The sequence below is a fragment of the Cyprinodon tularosa genome, unplaced genomic scaffold, assembly GCF_016077235.1.
Source record: "Cyprinodon tularosa strain WSP-4 unplaced genomic scaffold, ASM1607723v1 ctg563, whole genome shotgun sequence".
Taxonomy (NCBI): domain Eukaryota; kingdom Metazoa; phylum Chordata; class Actinopteri; order Cyprinodontiformes; family Cyprinodontidae; genus Cyprinodon; species Cyprinodon tularosa.
In genome coordinates, this window is record NW_024039300.1 from 183,498 (window position 1) to 200,618 (window position 17,121).

The following is a 17,121-nucleotide window of genomic DNA, read 5'->3' on the forward strand; positions in this document are numbered from 1 at the left end:
CTCAAATATAAAGCATTTTTTTAAATTGCGAGAATATCTTTGCAAGGTATCACACCAGAAAGGTGAAAGAATCTACTTAAATGTAAGATTAACAACAAAATTTGGTTTCGAAATATTACATTACATAACACAACGCAGGAAAAACCCCATATCTGAGCATGCTGGTATTTTATTAACAGTCTGAAAATAACAATCCCAAACACGATGCATTTATTCCCATCATGGTGAACAAACAGGTAACCCTTCTGCTGAACCCAGTCTGGGGTTTAGTTTTATCAACTTTCAAAGCAAAGCAGGGCAGCAGGGCTCTATGGAAGAGACAATGACAGCACTGCTGACAAGGAACTGTAAAGTGCCTTGAGCTCCCAGCTGTTTTAGCTACTCAAACTCAGCACTGGATCATAATAAAACCACAAGACTCAGGGGAAAACTCTATAAAACAGCAACTGAACAACTATGTTGCAACAGTTTTCAGAGTCAGTAAAAAAAAACACCAGCTTCACAAAGCTGAGGCAATGTGCATATAAAATCACAAATTACTCAAATGAAAATATGGCGAAGGGTTTTATTTATAAAGCTGTTAAAACAGATTGTACCTCTAATATAGACTGGCGGCATTGGATCACAGTATGATTATTGGCAGCCTAAGCATATACGGGAAGAATTTTGGTCCATTATTGTTGCAAACAAAGAACATGTTATGTAAATGTAAACAAAAAAATGCAAACCAGGATTTAAACTTCTAAAAGCTTCTTAACTAAAAATTAACTTTGCACTTTTTTTTCACATTATTTCTTTATTTATCCATTCTTTTATATTTTTTTTTCTAATTTCTTTTCCTTTTTTCAGGTTGAGTTTTACAAATCATGTTCTTTTCAAATTGCATTTTACAATTTAAATTCCCTTCACTTATAGGGGCGGACTTTACTCTATGCGAGGCATAAAGAAGCATTTCTATTGGTCTGAAGGACATAACCAACAACAATTGGTGAAGAGCAAGTGTTCATGTTGGGCTTAAAGGGAGGAGAGTGCGATGTGTAAATACAATTTGAAAGAATGCAATTCGTAACAAACACATTCTGGAAAAACAGAATTTTGAAAGAAATAAAATGTGTAAATATAAAATCTATAAAACAATTATTAAAAATATACATTTTTGATTAACCAGCATAGTTGCGCTCAAAACCTTAGTTTTATTATGAAGTTTTTCAAAGTTAACTGAAGTGCATTTTTTCATATTTCTATTTGTAGAAAATATTCTCAGCTTTCTTTTGCAATTATGGAACAAAATCCACTACATAGGGCAGATAGGGGTAGTTTTTACGGAATCATCTCTACCTGATGTCAGGGAAACCTTTTCAAACTTGACTCTACCTTTAAGCCTGGATTTACAATGCTGGGTAAAGGAGCTCTGGATCAGAAAGTGATCCCTTGCTGTCATATAGAGGGAGGCTTCAAGAGGATTTTTACATCCAAGTTTCTCATATTAGCTGCGTCTTTAGAACAGTGTAACATACCAGAGAAACCCAACCCTCTGAATATAAGTTGCTGCTAATGTGTGGCTATTATTTGGAGAAATAAATCCATCTCTAATCATAGACAATTGTCAAATTGGATCAGTTGTAAAGGAAAGCCAGAGGCTTCATTTATGGGCTTTTGAGCAAACTGATCTTGAGTTCTCCAACCAAAGCAGTTTCTCGCAGGTCAACCCTACAGCTGTTTGACATTAAGAGGAGGGAGTAAATCAGGTTGGCTGGGTCTGTTTGTGGGTTTAAGTCAAAGAAAAAGAGAGGTTAAGAATCATAGGTGGAGGCTTTTACATCCTGCCCAGATCTTTCCTCCAGGGTGGGACTTTTCAGCACTTTTTCCTACCGACTGAACACTGATTTAAGGGCACAGGAGTAATAGGAGTCACATGTGCTCAACGTGATAAGTAAATATCAGCCGCAAAAATCGCACGGTATGCAAGAAATGTTCCGTACGTGCTGGCAGAGCACATATGTGGCGCTTCAGAGGGCTTTTTCAGTGCTTTTCTTTCCTCTTTGGGTATAAAAACCAAACACTGAGGAAGATTTTCTGGGTGATTAGAACAGGACAAACAGTATGCCAGGTGTAATTTAAGGCAGTATATTTAGACTAAAATAGTTGTGTACGGCTTAACAATAAGGTTAATACTTGGAGGGAACTGCCTGTACAATGGATATAAAATATGGGAGTTTAAGGGTAAATTTGCTGGTCATGTAAAGCAAACGTTAAATGCTTTATCAAGCCCAATGACTCTAAAGCGGCTTACACTATCTTCAGTCAGTCACCACATTAACACACTGATGGTGCTGAGCAACATTGCAGTAACAGATGCCCTGGGGCAGACTGACAAGAATGAGGCTGCCATACAATGGGCATAGTGACAAAGCTGGGGTTTAACCAGGGACAGCCCAGTTGCAAGACAAAGTTCTGCTACATTGCTCACCTTAACTTTGATATTTGTCATTTTAACCCTAATACTGATTTAAACTCTAGTGTTAAACAAACCAGACCTTCCGTAATGCTGTGGTCACACCAAATGCGTTTTGAGTGTGAAAAAGGTCTCTGAATGCTCGACACTTCAGTTGTTAAGCTGCTCCGGTGTTTTTCTTGCAATCTAAAGAGTGGTTTTTTTTAGTGTTTTTTTTTAACCAAGAAAGTCCACATCAAATCTTTTGTACAGTCACTTTATCTGGATTAAGGTTGAGGCGGAAGACCTGGCTGCACCATGGTGGATCCTGGGAGTCCCCAGTAAAATCTCTCTGAAGTCGCCCAGGCTGTCTGGATTTCCCATTGATGTTTATAATGGCTGAAGGTTTATATAGAGTTTTTTTTAGGTTTTAAGCAACAACTGTAAGTACTAAAATGTAAAACTGATTATTCTAGTACAACTTTTGACTATTTTAGTCAGTGTACACAAGGTATTTATAAATGATTTGGCTGCATTTCAATAAGAACATATATCAATGGAGTAATAATGATCAGAGCACCATTTGCATAAAAAGCACATTCTTCTGACTTTCAAGCTGAAACCAGTGGAGTTAAACTCATTTATGTATTAATCCCTCATAGTTTTATGCTGACAGCTCTGCTGGAGCAGAAATCACGTCTTCCATGCAGTGTCAGTCTCTTAGGCAATTCCTGGATCAGTTTCTCTGATTGGTTGATGTTCAGCATTCAGCCGCAAAATTTCAGATTTCCCAACTCCGGTATCCGCCAGTCTGGAAGCTTGAACAATCACGACTCGTTGCTCCTGATACCCAAATCGTGCTGCTAGAACTCTGGACACTGGCTGCTGTCTCCCCTAAACTTGGAATGTAAAGCTAAAGTCTAAACTGTCCTCCCAGAGCTTCGCTGGTGTGGTTTTGCACTTATGTTTTAACTACATTATCATCTAATTAAATTTAAAACGTAAAGAAACTCATGCTTTAAAAGTTTTTGTGATAAAACTGTAATTTCTTATTTTCTACTCTTGAAAAGTTTTATGATTGCTAAATCTATGGTTTCTCATAAAGCATCATTGCTAAACCTTGTGCATTTTGTTTGATATTTTTACAAAATGGCAGCTGAAACTCCATTTGATCCTTTAAAATGTTATAAATACGGTAAAAATTCCTAGTATTTTAACATTTCAAGGAAGAGAACGCAGGAGTTATGACTCTGTTATTATCAAGAAAATGATTTCCCTCAAGAAAAAACCTTGCTTTCTCTCCCTGCATTTTAATAATTTAAGCTACATAAAGTTTAATGGAAACAGAATCAGAAAAAAAAAGCAGAAAAAGCAAACACCTTATAACAAATTCTACGAAACTGCAGTTTCTTACACAGATATCAGAAGCAACCACACACCAATAATCATGCTTCAAGGTCAAATCAAGAAAATCACTAGAAAAACATAAAATCTCAGTTGATCTTTTATTTCTATTTACCAGTTGACTGTATATCTGGAGGAAGCTGAAAACAACAGTTTTGGTCAAATATCTGTAACCAAAATGGCCTCAGAGATTCATTGCAGTCTCCAATTTAACTAGAGGTTTACAGAGGGGAAGCAAAGATTTATTTAGCCTCAAAACTAAGAAAGGTATTCATCTATCCACCTGTTCATCCAACCACCCATCTATCCATCCACCCATCCAGCCAGCAACCTACCCACTCATCCATCCATCCGCCCATCCATCCATCCATCCATCCATCCATCCATCCCAACCACCAACCAATCCATCCACCCATCCATGCATTCGTCCATCCATCCTTTTAGGAGTAGGAGATAAAGGTTTTACTTAAAAAGTATCACTACTCTTAAGTAATATTTCTGCTATTGTGCATAACTTAATCTAATGAAAACAAGCTTGTTTTAAACAAATATGCAACAGGTATATTATATTTTGTATATTTAGTTAATTTCATATTGTTTTTTAACAGTTTTAATAATCTGCAGTGATCATGAATATTAGGTTGATTGGTTAAACCAATAGAAATCTGCTATAGATGATAAAAATATCGGGAAACAAAAGTGGCTCCTCAAAACCCCCTTAGCTGCTCTCTATGGACATTTCTACAACATGGTGGTGATGTGGAGGTTGATGACCTTTCATTCTGCAAGGAATCTCACCACAAACAAAAAGCGGTGAAGAACGGAAGATCCAATTTCCTCTCATGATCTTCCCACTGAACCGCGGCTAGGGCCTACGGATAAATACAGTAGATAGCGGCCCCTGCAAAAGCAGATAAGATGACTGAAGCTCAATAGGCCATGAACTGCCACCAATTAGTTGATGCAGATGAGAAGAAAAGAACCGAGTAAAGAAAGGAGTCAGAGCATGAAAGGTTTAAGTGTGACTCCATGATTCCACTAGTTTGAGATGGATTGATCTCTGAGCTCCTTGGTGGCTCCTACACTGGTCCTACCCACACAAAAATTTATACCTATGTTTTTCTAATTGGTTCCGTTCAGTGGAGAGGCCTCATTTAGTCACAGATGCTGTCGCAGTCTTTTGATAACTGTAAACTAAATCCACAGTAAAGCACCATCAAATATAAACCATGCAAATATACAATACAATGTATGGAGTCAAGTTTGTTCCATTATTTTTGGAGGCAAGGACCACGTTTGATGAATGAAAATTTGAAATAAAAAAATGAAATCCAGTCGTGAAATTCTAAAAAAAAACAAACGTTTTTTTTGTTCATATTTCTTAGATTTTGTTATTTCATGTTATTAAATTCCTCTACTGTGAGATCTATAAAGTCAATCAATCAACATTAGTGTTTTCATTTTTTCATTTATTTTTCATATTTTACAATCTCACATTTTGTTCTTTCAAAATAAAGTTTTTTACTTCTTTTTTTACAGATTTGATATTTTTGGATATTCTTTTCCAAAATATCTGCTTTTCAAGCTTCATTTCGCAGGTTTCACAGATTCTCTTCACCTCAAGCCGAAATTCTCACTCTTGATGAGCACATTGACCAATGAAAATGTTGCTGCTAATAACCATCAGGGCCAATAGAAATGCATATTTCCTCTTCACTCTAGAGCAAAGCCAACTCCTATGAGCTAATAGAATGTGATTTTTAAGAATGGAAAAGAATGGAATTTGTCAAACTAATCCTAAAATTTGATATAAAAAACACTTAATATTAAAAATGTTATAACTATTTTAAAGAGATAAAAATGCAAAAAGAAATACATTTTTAAAACAAAATATTAGTTTTAACAAACATTTAAAAAAAATGAAATGTGGAGAAAAAAAAGGTTACATAAATGTGAAAAAAAAAATTATCTGAGAAAAAATGCAAAGTTGCTTAACACCTTCTGTTAATTAAAATGTTTTTAAAAATTTCATTTCTGGATTCCTTTTTTTTTTTTCAAATCTCACAAAACATGTTTTTTTGCATCTACAATCAAGCAAAATCCATCCATGCTTGTGCAACAGCAGGGATTATCCTATTTCATTTTGAAAAGTGTGTTTCTATTATACAGGTGTGCTTGAAAGTTTACATACCAACCCATTAAAGATAATTATAAATTAACACTACTAATTCGAATAACAAAAAACAGAAAAAAGTAAAAATAAATAGGATTAATAAAATGTTAATTTTAAATTTCTGTTTAAAAACCTTGTTCATGAATACTGAACGAACATACCTGTCAGCAGGTGCAGAAGTCTGACTGAAAGTTTCCTGAACACTAACGTAAACATCTGAATTCAGTGATTGCCTCAAAATGATTTCATTTTTTTGATTATTTATATTTATTATTATTATTATGACAATAGATGAATGAAGGAAATATCCAAACAGCGTAGGTTCAAGTCTAATGTTGATTCTCAACCTTGACGGGGAATTTGGTTGTTAACAACATAAATTAACATATTAATACAGAAACAAAATGTATTGAAAAGGCTTATAGGTAAAGAGGATGATCTTTTATTTCCTGGTGGATCATCTGTATAAGTGGTCCTCCTAATTGTCAATCATTCTGGTGATACCTAAGGTGTTAGCTGTCTTTTTCTCCCCATGCACACTTTCAGGCGTATATCTGTGGTGAGCTAAGGTTTCAGACACTCATTAAAGCTCACCTTTCTCACTGCGGTTCTTTGAAAATGGCAGAGAAAAAGTGTCTACGAAGTGTATAAGAAGAAAAGAAAGACCTCAGAAAAGGCTGATATATCCCAGAATGCTTTGTGCAGAGAGACTCCTTTCAAAGCATTATGGGATTTGCTGTCACAGCAGCCCGCAGTCGCCTGTCGCTACTTAACAGCAGCAACTAATGACAAAGATGGCGCAGGCACCTTCCAGTGGAGGAGGAGTTACGTGACCAGCGGTGCAAAAACTACTGATCATCTGTCTAAATGGTCAGTGACCTGAATTTGCTATTAAGTCCACAATATAACCCCAGCTCTATATAATAATTGAGGTATTTAGGGGTTAGGGTGGATGTTTGGGTACAGTAAACTTGTATGAGCTATGAGAACAGCAACTTTTAAGCGGAGCACGCAAGAGGAGAAATTGGCTCATGCACGCTATCACACATGCATTTTTTAAAGTGGAGAGAGTAGGTCTTTTAAAAAATTCGCAAAAATCCTCCACAATACCTTTAATATGAAAAAACATTCAGAATGATTTTTTCACTGCTTTTTGTAACCAGACTTGTGGAATCAAGATCTGGGTTTAGCAGTGTTCAGACAGTTTAGTCCCACCCTCACTGACAACCGGGCCATTACTGAGTGATCTCCCTGCTGTCTAAAGTCACAGGACAATGAAAGCGTGGGTGAGACTGTGGAGAGGCAGGAGTTTTACAGCGGAAACCCAAATGTTCCCCACCCCATGGAGACTTAACCTAATTAAACAGCATGTCAGCCCAGTGAGAGCCCCACCTGCACGTGTGGTTCATCTTAACCATGGCACACCCTACTCAGCTCTTCATCAGAAGGAGGAGAACGCAGGAAAAAAAAAAAAAAGCACAGATTTAGTTTTAAGTCAGCCACGATCATTAGACAAAAGTCCTAAACTTTGATTATAGCAGTCTGTAATTTACTTTTGCTAACTGAACTGTTACAACAAGTTTCATCTTAGGCCACAGTTAGCAGTTCAAAATGCTTAACTTGCAGTTTTGGTTAGAAAAAGTCAATTTTAAAAGCCCTGATATAAAAAGAAATACCTAAGTAGTATAACTTGGGAGGAAAAACGCATCACTCTACAATATACAAACATTACACAGTTCTATTGTTTGAATAAGACAGAATATTTTTTTATTGCTTTGTAAAGTAATCAGATCTTAATATTTTAAATCTTCTAATGCTTTAATTAATATTTGGAGGATTTAATGTGATAAACTGAAATACACTGGAATGGTTGTGTGCACCCTCTGCTGCCATCGCGTCTTACTTTAAGCTCGTTCATCCAGCCGTAGCTCCAGAATTCACCAAACTAGGAGCATCTCTGGAGGAACAGCTGGTCACAGGGACACCGGTGGCTTTGCTCGGATTTCCAGAGTAAAAAAGAGCATCACAATTTGCTCCACAAAATCCAGGATCACCATGTTTAAGTGAAACCAAGAAGCAGCAGGTTCCCCTATGTAGGGGAGCCTATCCCCAACTATGTATATGCCATCCAGCATTCACATAGTTGTACAGTTTCTTTGCTAGTTTAGTTAAGTTTTAAAGGATGTTCAGTTTCAGCATAGTTTTTATTACATTCAGTCCTAGTTTTAGTCTTTTATGTAATACGACTTACATACTGGGATCAAGACAAAAAAAAAAAAGAAAAACTGACTGCCATACCTGCCATTTGTTGGATTCATGTAGTTCAATTAGTGAAAGCAGCTACTAGAAACCGTATAACTCATATAACTGCACTGAAAAAAAAATAGAGGTTGACAGAACTTAAATTTTCTAGGCAACGTGATGCATTTGGTTTTTTGAGTTTTCCTTACTTAAATTCACTGTGGTTGAGTTTACAAAGATTTTTGAGTTCTGCCAACTTAGGTTTTTGGAGTGTTACATAGAAATTTTGAGTTCTACCAACTTAGGTTTTTGGAGTGTTACATAGAAATTTTGAGTTCTACCAACTTAGGTTTTTGGAGTGTTACATAGAAATTTTGAGTTCTACCAACTTAGGTTTTTGGAGTGTTACATAGAAATTTTGAGTTCTACCAACTTAGGTTTTTGAGTTTCACCTTTAAGTTCTGAGTTCTATCAACTTTGTTTTATGAGTTTGACATATAGATTTTGAGTTCTACAAACTCAGATTTTGTAGTGTTATCTGCAAGTTGAGTTCTATCAACTCAGTTTTTTTAGTCCTACCAATCGTCTTCACTACCAATCATTCAACACACAAAAAATTATGTTAATACAACATTTTTATTGCTTGAAGTCAAACATTGTATCAATAGATACAGTATAAAACCATGTTCAAGAACATAATCTTAACTGCACAGATCAAAGTAACCTGACACTGGACCAGAATGTTCTAGATTCGTAAGAGGGAGTGATGATGAGGGAAAAAACAGTAAGACACCGATTTAGTAAGAGGAAAACAAACAGGTAATTTTTTGTGAAGTAAGTGTATTAACATATATGAAAAAATAACAGTTTTACATATTTGGACGGACTTCAGTTTGATTTTTTCAATTGTAGTCTCTTTAAATTGGGTGCACCCTTTAAAAAAAATTAAATGAAATAAAATGTCTTGTTTCCCAACGGAAAAAGAAAAAGGTTTCCCCTTTTTATCTCTGAGTTTTTCTTTTTAGTCCTACCACTCCGACAGGACGATGAATGCAAGAAAAGAAAGTCCTCTTCAGTCCAAATCCTCTTCTTCAGTCCAAATCCAGATGTTCACACGGTTGGCTCGCCATCTCCATTTAAGGAGAGAATCCAGAATCCAGGGTATCCAAAAACCCTGCCTGCATAGCACAACAGGGCTTAGTTAAATCCATTCACTTCTTGTTCTTAACTGTACAGTTTATATCTCTCCAAGTATGATAAATTTCAGTGTGTAATGTAACTTTTCTAACTCATTACGAATTAACTGCTGCATTACAGGGTTAACATATAAAATGTTAATGTCACTGTTTTTCTTTTAAAGCAAATAAAATCATGAAAGCAAAAAATCCACGTGTAAATAATTATAAAACCACTTACAGTTAAACAGTAAATATCCACATCGGATTAAGAAAGTAAAATAATGTAGTCTTGTAATATTCTGTGCCTGAGTGCAACAACACTGCACTACATAAAACAGTTTAGAAATTTCATAAGTTATTACACTCAACTTAATGTCTCTTTTCATTTGTACAATGAAAATAACAGGCACACTCTTTTCTCTATAAACACTCACCTGCACATGCGCGGCATAAACACGCACGCGCACACGCGCACTATAAACACGCACGCGCGCGGCTTTTCCTTTCATCAGAACGTGAAAAACATGTGAACTCATGCTTCAACTCGGTGGCAATACACCACAAGGGAATGCTAACTCACAGAGCTAACCGCTAACTGTCTGTACTTTGCAGCACTCACCGGGAAAAGAAAAGATTCAGAAAACTGGTAAGGTCCCAGGGTCGTTCCTCCATGGTTCTCCAGATGCATAAAAGCACAATGTCCGCCAGTCTTCTCAAATGCGAGGGAAAAAGGCTGTGCACTTGAAGAAAGGGATAGGAAACCCCGTACCGTAGTGGGCGTGTCCATGAACATAAGCAGTGCGCATGCCCATGAGTTTACAGTTGAGGGAACTCAAAAAATCTTGTATAGGCGATTTAAAACTCCTTGTTAAACCAACTTCTGAGAATTTGAGTTGGGCAAACATGTATTTATTTGTTAGATGTCAAATTTATATTTCTGAGTTGGATTACAATACAATTGTGTGTTAGAACAACAATTGCCATTTACTTTTTTAACAGTGTGCATTTTGATAAGGAAAAAAATTAAAACTTAGCAATCTCTCTCTCTCAAAATTCTGTTTTAATTACTTTTGTATTATTATTTTTTTTTCTAGTTTTGTCATTTCTTTAGTTTTTTTTTTTTTTATAATAATCTAACAGCATCATCTTTCATTTAGGGTCACTTTTAATCTACGCAGGAACACGCCAACGGCTCAGTTGAATGGGCAGAACCAAATCAGTTTGCGCGTCTTGACAAAAATCTTAGTAGATGACATGCAACACACTCAGTTATTGCAATTTAAAAGACTTTAAACTTACACAACTTTTATTGTAATTTTGTATACACTCTGTGTATACAAAATTACATTTCGTTTAGTACAGCTTTTCAAACCGTAAAAGAACATTTCCATTCCATGAAGTGCAGCGGTGATCAAATGTAAACAATGTGGGAGAAAAATATATATTTTAGGTAGAAAAGTGCAATTTGGAAGAAATGCGCAATCTGAGATTCCCATGATTGCTTTGTGCTGAACTTTATCAATCGACACCGTAACTTTTATAAGGTTTCCTATAGAAAACATCCATGCAACACAATACAGTCAACAAAATGTTTTAGTTCAAGGATGCACTATGATGTGCAGTATTACTTGTCATCCGCACAAAGCTTTTTAAATGTAAACTACCAGTTTTGTTTTTTTGGTCTTATATCAGCAGAGCACCTTCCTACACATGTTCATGTGCCACTTTTCTCTGAAGGAGGAGTGCACGACAATAGATGTTTTGGCAAAAGACATTTTAAGCAGACGATCATGACTTGGTTCGGTTTGAAGTTGTGCCACACTCCTTGTATTTTCTGATTACAGACTAAACAAAATTAAAGGTTCTTTTAAGAAACTAACTGAGCTTTATACATTTCCAAAGCTTTATTTATGCCCTGTTTACATTAAAGTTTATGATTGTAGCCTGGCAAGATGTGGAAAAGTTTAGATGAATGCACCTTAGTTTAGAAGCATATGAAAAATGCATGTATCTGGGCTTCAGGAAGACACTGCTGAATATGTCCCATCCACATTGGCACAATGAAATGAAAGGACTAGGCTCAGTTTGAGGCAGGACCTCCGTCTTCTGTGGTTTCAGAGACATCGATCATGTCACTGTTCCACCCACTGTGGGATCCAAAAAAGGGGCTGAAAACCAAACAAATGATTCACATGTATTGTCTTTTTGGGTCTATTTATATATCCCTGTTTGGTCCCTTGTTGTATTTTTTTTGACACATAATAAGAAGTGACAAAATGATTGTAGCACCACAGACGCCTGTGATCCCAGTACACAGTGCTGTTGCCTGTCCTCAAATGTAGTGTTGAGAAGTAAAAGAGAAGAAGCAAGGGAAGATTTAAAACATAAAACATAAAAACGTCACATTTGGAAACTTTTTTCCAACAAGTCTCTCTTTTTGATCTTTTTTATTTGGCTTTCTCTGGCAAACAACACAGTCAACACAAACAGGCTGAAGTAAAGACACATGCTGGCTGCATGGTCCTTATTACTTTCAGACTTGCAGAAATCATTCATCACGCCTACACAAACCAGTTCAGCCACTTTCCTAACAATGTTTGCTACTGCAGTATTCTGTTTTATCATGACTCAAAACAATTACATAAAATAAAATGTTTTCCTCTTGAGAGCAGAGTGCAAAACCTTGAGAGGACCGTCCGTTGGGGATGGAGCAGCAGAAAGCTGTTGATTTTCCAACAGCTTTTTCTTTCTGAGAGAGTTGTCCAGAGCATTTAAAGAAAAGATAACAGACACAAAAGGGTAGTAATAAATCCAGCTTTAAATCATAGTTCACAAACTGAGAGTTAAAAAAGAATGGCTAGATCCCCTGAATAGAGCATTAGGCACAAATGCTGCTACCAGAGCCCTTATGGTGCGTTAACAACTAAATTAAAACATTTCACCAGAGATTTGCCTGGTGAGCATATTGGTTTCACCTCAACATAAGGGAGCTGGATTTTTACAGAGCAAGTCACTGTGCTTTATTTACTTTGGAAAGCCAAATAAAGCTGCAGGCATTCCTTGGTCCAGCAGAACTTCCAGAAATGCTCCCAGTTTTTGGAGGCCAGATGATACAGCGGGATCATGGCCGCCTCCTACAGAGAGGTCAAGGTCAGGTAAGAGCTCAGACAAGAGCAGCAGGAAAACAAAGCCAAAACTATTGCAGAAAGAACACCTGTAGACCATGCCTCCTGCTGGAGTTAAAGAACCACAGCAGGAAACCAGAGGAGGACAGCGGTAGATCGGAGAAGTCTACCACGCAGAAAGCAGACCCCCATACAGGCAGCAGCGGCTGGCCAGTGTCTGCGCTGAAGCTAAGGACGGTCGATCAATGTTTCAACAGTTATTATAAGGCTAAATTAAGATGTCTTCTTTTAAAGCCAGCTAAAAACCTCCTAACAACATTCCTGATTCCATCCCTTGTCAACAATATTTTCTTTTTCAGGTTGATAAAAAAAAGCTTAGTCTCATCCTTCAAACTACGTCACAGCCACATCCAGCCCTTGATTGGCTGTAAAGCCACAAACTAAGATTAAGTTGATATTTTGCTTTGCACTTTGCAGATGTAGCAGCAATATTGTTGTGTGTGTTCACCAAAAACTTGTCTTTTGCCTCAATAGATATACAGCCAGTGCTTCCCTCTACATATGAATAACACATAAATTACTTCTATTACAAAGATTGCGTTTCATGTGAACGCACCCCAGTCATAGAGCTACTGTTTTAAATTGGCTTCTGTCTTAATTATGTGTCTTTGGGTGCATTTTATATTGCATGATAAACTCTGTTGAATTACATATGAGCAACATATGGATGAGGTTTTTCAGTGGACTGGGATGGCTTAGGTATGACTGTTAAATAAATACTGTAGATCAGCTACAAACACTGCAGTTTCACAAAGCCCATTAGTGAGAAGTTGAACAGTCACTAGTTATGTTGGTTGATCTTAACCAGCTAATTAGTCATTCATCATTTTGTGCAAACAGCTCAGAAGGATCTCTGAACAAAGATTCCCTCATCATTTAACTGGCAATGTCCAGCAAAGCCAATGCTGCTACCCTTCCACAATTACACACGCCTATTGCTCAGCAATTTATGGATATGTTTGAATTTCTGCAGCTTGTAAACCTTTTGATCATCATTTAACTCATATTTAGGTGGGCTTTGGTGCTTTATAGTGTGTTATTTCTCAGTTGAAACGTTTTTTTTTTTTTCACATTTTCACAAAACAAACATTTTTTAAATTCTGATATGTGTTAAAAATATTGCAGACCAACTTTGTACGTAGTCACGCTTTGTACATAAAGGGCCGGATTTATCAAGATCCAATTTTGCGTGCAGTAATTTGCGCTCGCAAACTGGAATTTTGCGCGAGGGGCTGAACCATGGTTTGCGGGTGATTTAACAAGAGCGATTGCGTAACGGGTGGCAGGCGCAAAACTGTTGGAGACGCCCTATTTAAATGATGGTTTTGCGCGTTTTGTGGTTTGCGGCAAAGTAGTTTGTAAACTTTGGCAACCTTTATCCTAAGGTGGTATGTGGCTGAATTTCTACTTCACCGCAGTAAAAAAACCCAAAAAAACAGGTGTTTTGTATCGGCCTGTAGAAAAATGCACATACCAAATGGCTCACAAGAAGTGACTGTGGATAAGATGACTGCGCGCTGCATCCCCGCAGCATTGGCATGTTGCTCCACAGGCGCAAGGCGGGAGGTCGGGGTTCTCTCCGTTAGGGCGTCAGGGCATTTAGAACGTCGGACAGCACTTCTGAAAAACGAGATTGGGAGATCCCAGATGCAAAAAAGTGCAATGTTGCAAGGAGTTTTGTGATATCTGGTATTGCGTGGGTCCTCCTTGTGGCTGGCTCCAAATCCATTCGGAGTTCCCCCAACAGCTCCAAAATGGCAATGCTGGATAAACGATATGTTTTGATGATCGTTTCCTCGTTCATTCCAAAAATATTCACACGGAGTGAAAAAATGCGTTCTCTGCGTCTCCTTGCTTCATTTCCATGTCTCCTTCTTGCGACAATAACCGCTGCCATGTGTGCGCAATTACGCATACAGAGCATTTGCACCTTCTTTTGAAACGTGTTAAATATAGAGTCAGATACCCTTAGCAAAATTGCTTTCAGGTTTGATAAATCACTTTGCGAGTGCTAAATTAATATATTTACACGTTCTCCTCCCACAAGACGCACTTTTGCGTGTAAACGCCCCATATTGCATATTCATTGCAGAAAAAGTACTAAATGGATAAGAGGCGCTATATAGCACGTTTTAAAGACCAAATCCTTTTAGCACGCTGTTGATAGATCAGTTTGTACATTTTTTAGCGTGCGCAGTGAAATAGCTCACGTTTTTATACACGCAAACCTTTGATAGATCCGGCCCAAAGTCCGTTGTGACAGCAACCACTGAGGTTGCAGTTAGTTAAGAAGAGTTTCAAAACTGAAAAGCTCTTTATTTGAACTCCAAGATGTGCAGTATGCTATAATGTCTGTGGGGAAGCTGATACATCTGGATCCCTGGCCCTTCAAAGAGGACAATGAACCCAAGAAGACCCCAAAGGCAACCAAACTAGAGTAGGCAGTATACTTGCGTGATTTAAAATCTAAAGAAAATCTCTGGCAAGACTTTATAAAGAGAACAGTTGAAACACACCTGATCATTAACGAACTTTGGCCATTGGTTGATTCCTCATGCAGCAGGTCATAACCGCTAAAGTGCTCCAATAGTTGATAAATGGTTGAATCAATTTCAAACTAGAATACTTGTTTAGAAGAGGAGACTTTGTTTGGCACCCAATGTACCAGACTATCTCTAATCTAATTTTATAAGCAGCGCTGCTTGCAAACATCAAGCTTTCCAAATTATAAGTTAGTTGTCCTTCTACTAAACCTATGCCCTCTAAGCTAAAAACCGAAACACTAATCAGCACATCCAACATTAGGTTGCATGGAAGCTAGAGACATTTGGGGTAAGTTACCTTGCTGCTTGGACATCAAAACATCAAACATGACAGCTGGGACCAGCTTTAAGGAGCCGTTTCATTCTATTACTGTAGCTCTGAATAAGGATTTTACTTTGTTTTAATCTGTATTTCAAGAGATATTGTTTCGATGTGTTTTTCAGGAAATTAAAAAGCTTTGAAATTTTTGTTTTCCAGCAATTAATTGAAAAAGCAAGGCTGAAATCGACACAACCTACAGCAGAGCAAACATTGAAGATCTGATGTCTTTTATGTCACATTTACATCTTCTAGATATGAATGAACACCAGTCGAGACCAAAGTGGTTTTGTCTTCTTCTCTTTCTCTGCAGAGAATTAACTCTCACGGTGAGCATTGTGCGAGTTTACTGAATTCCCTTATATCTGTCTCTTTTCCTGTCAGCTAGGCGAATTATACCTCTATTTGATATCCTTACTTAGACGCCCTACCACAGTTATGTTGTGTGACCTATGCATGGAGGTCTTGGCCCTCAAGGCGTCTGTTTTAGGGTTAAACCACAGCCTAACCTTTGCTGCCTGTCGGTTTACTCTAAAATAAAGGATACTAGAGGCAATAATTTAAAAAGATCTCACATTCCATCTCAGATCCATCTCCTTCAAAATAACCAGGATGTATTTGAGATCAGGGCCATACTGCTGTAAGATCTCCTCAGCTCAAATTACATCTTGAGTTTTGCTCAAATGTTTTTTTTCCACTTAACCAAAAGATCACAGAAGGATAGACATAATCTTAAGATATGAGATTGAACAACAGATGAGCAACACATTTTTCCTAAGGTTAGTGACATTTTACAGTTGATGATAGCACCTGACCCAGACTGGATTATACTTCATCAGTCAGATGGTGTCTGATGGAATATTCCGAGTCATACTCCAGAAGTTTTACTGAATTTAAAGTAAAGTTTAACCCAGCATTAATCCAAAATAATCTAAATTAAAAGCCGACTAAACTTACCCATTGTGTTGTTTAGAGACTGCACGGTTAGGGGCTCCAGCTGGAGTTCATAGTCGGGGCTTTTGCTTCTATCTCTGTGCTCCCCGGGCCCTCTGTTCCTCTGCACACTTTTATCCACTCTGACTCAAACTCTGTTTAGCTCTGTCTCCGTTTTTAGAGCCCAGCTGGCGCAACCATCACCAAAGCTTGCTGGAGTAAAACTGAGCAGAGTCTGAGCGCAACTGGCCTTAAGGGGAAAAGTCCACATCCCACTGTCAGTCACAGTGGAGCATAGTTTCAGCTGGGCTGCCATCCAAACGACATGAAACTATTCTATTTCAGTACGCCATACGAGCAGCGGCGCAGTTCAGAGGAGGGGGTACGATTCTGTGGTGGAGCATGTAATTGCAGAGTGACCTGTTATGGTGGGACATAATTGCAGACCTCATCAGATGGAGAGAAGCTGCCAACAAGACAAGGTAAAGAACTTTTAAATAATACTTGGGGGGAAGAAAAGAAACAAAACAGACCACATAAATGCATGAGGAGCTGGGTTCCAGATGTGGCAGCAAAAGAAGGGAGGGGAGGAGAGGAGGGAGAGGGAGGGACTGCAAAAAGAGCCAGATGAAAAAAAAAAAAAAAAACTGCATGGCAGCAGAAAGAAATCCCAGTTCTAACATGGTAAAACAGGGTGTTTTCCTTCTCAGG

At 37.7% G+C, this 17,121-nt stretch overlaps 1 protein-coding gene across 2 annotated transcripts in view; it reads right to left on the reverse strand.

Annotated features, from left to right (window-relative positions):
* The window catches only part of LOC119796965 (protein inscuteable homolog), a 119,200-nt gene extending 102,539 nt beyond the window's left edge, over positions 1–16,661 (reverse strand). For both annotated transcript variants that reach the window (XM_038305766.1, XM_038305763.1), the window contains exon 1: positions 16,435–16,661. The gene's annotated coding sequence lies outside the window, so the exon portion shown is untranslated. The remainder of the gene's footprint in view (positions 1–16,434) is intronic.
* Positions 16,662–17,121: the final 460 nt, after the last annotated feature.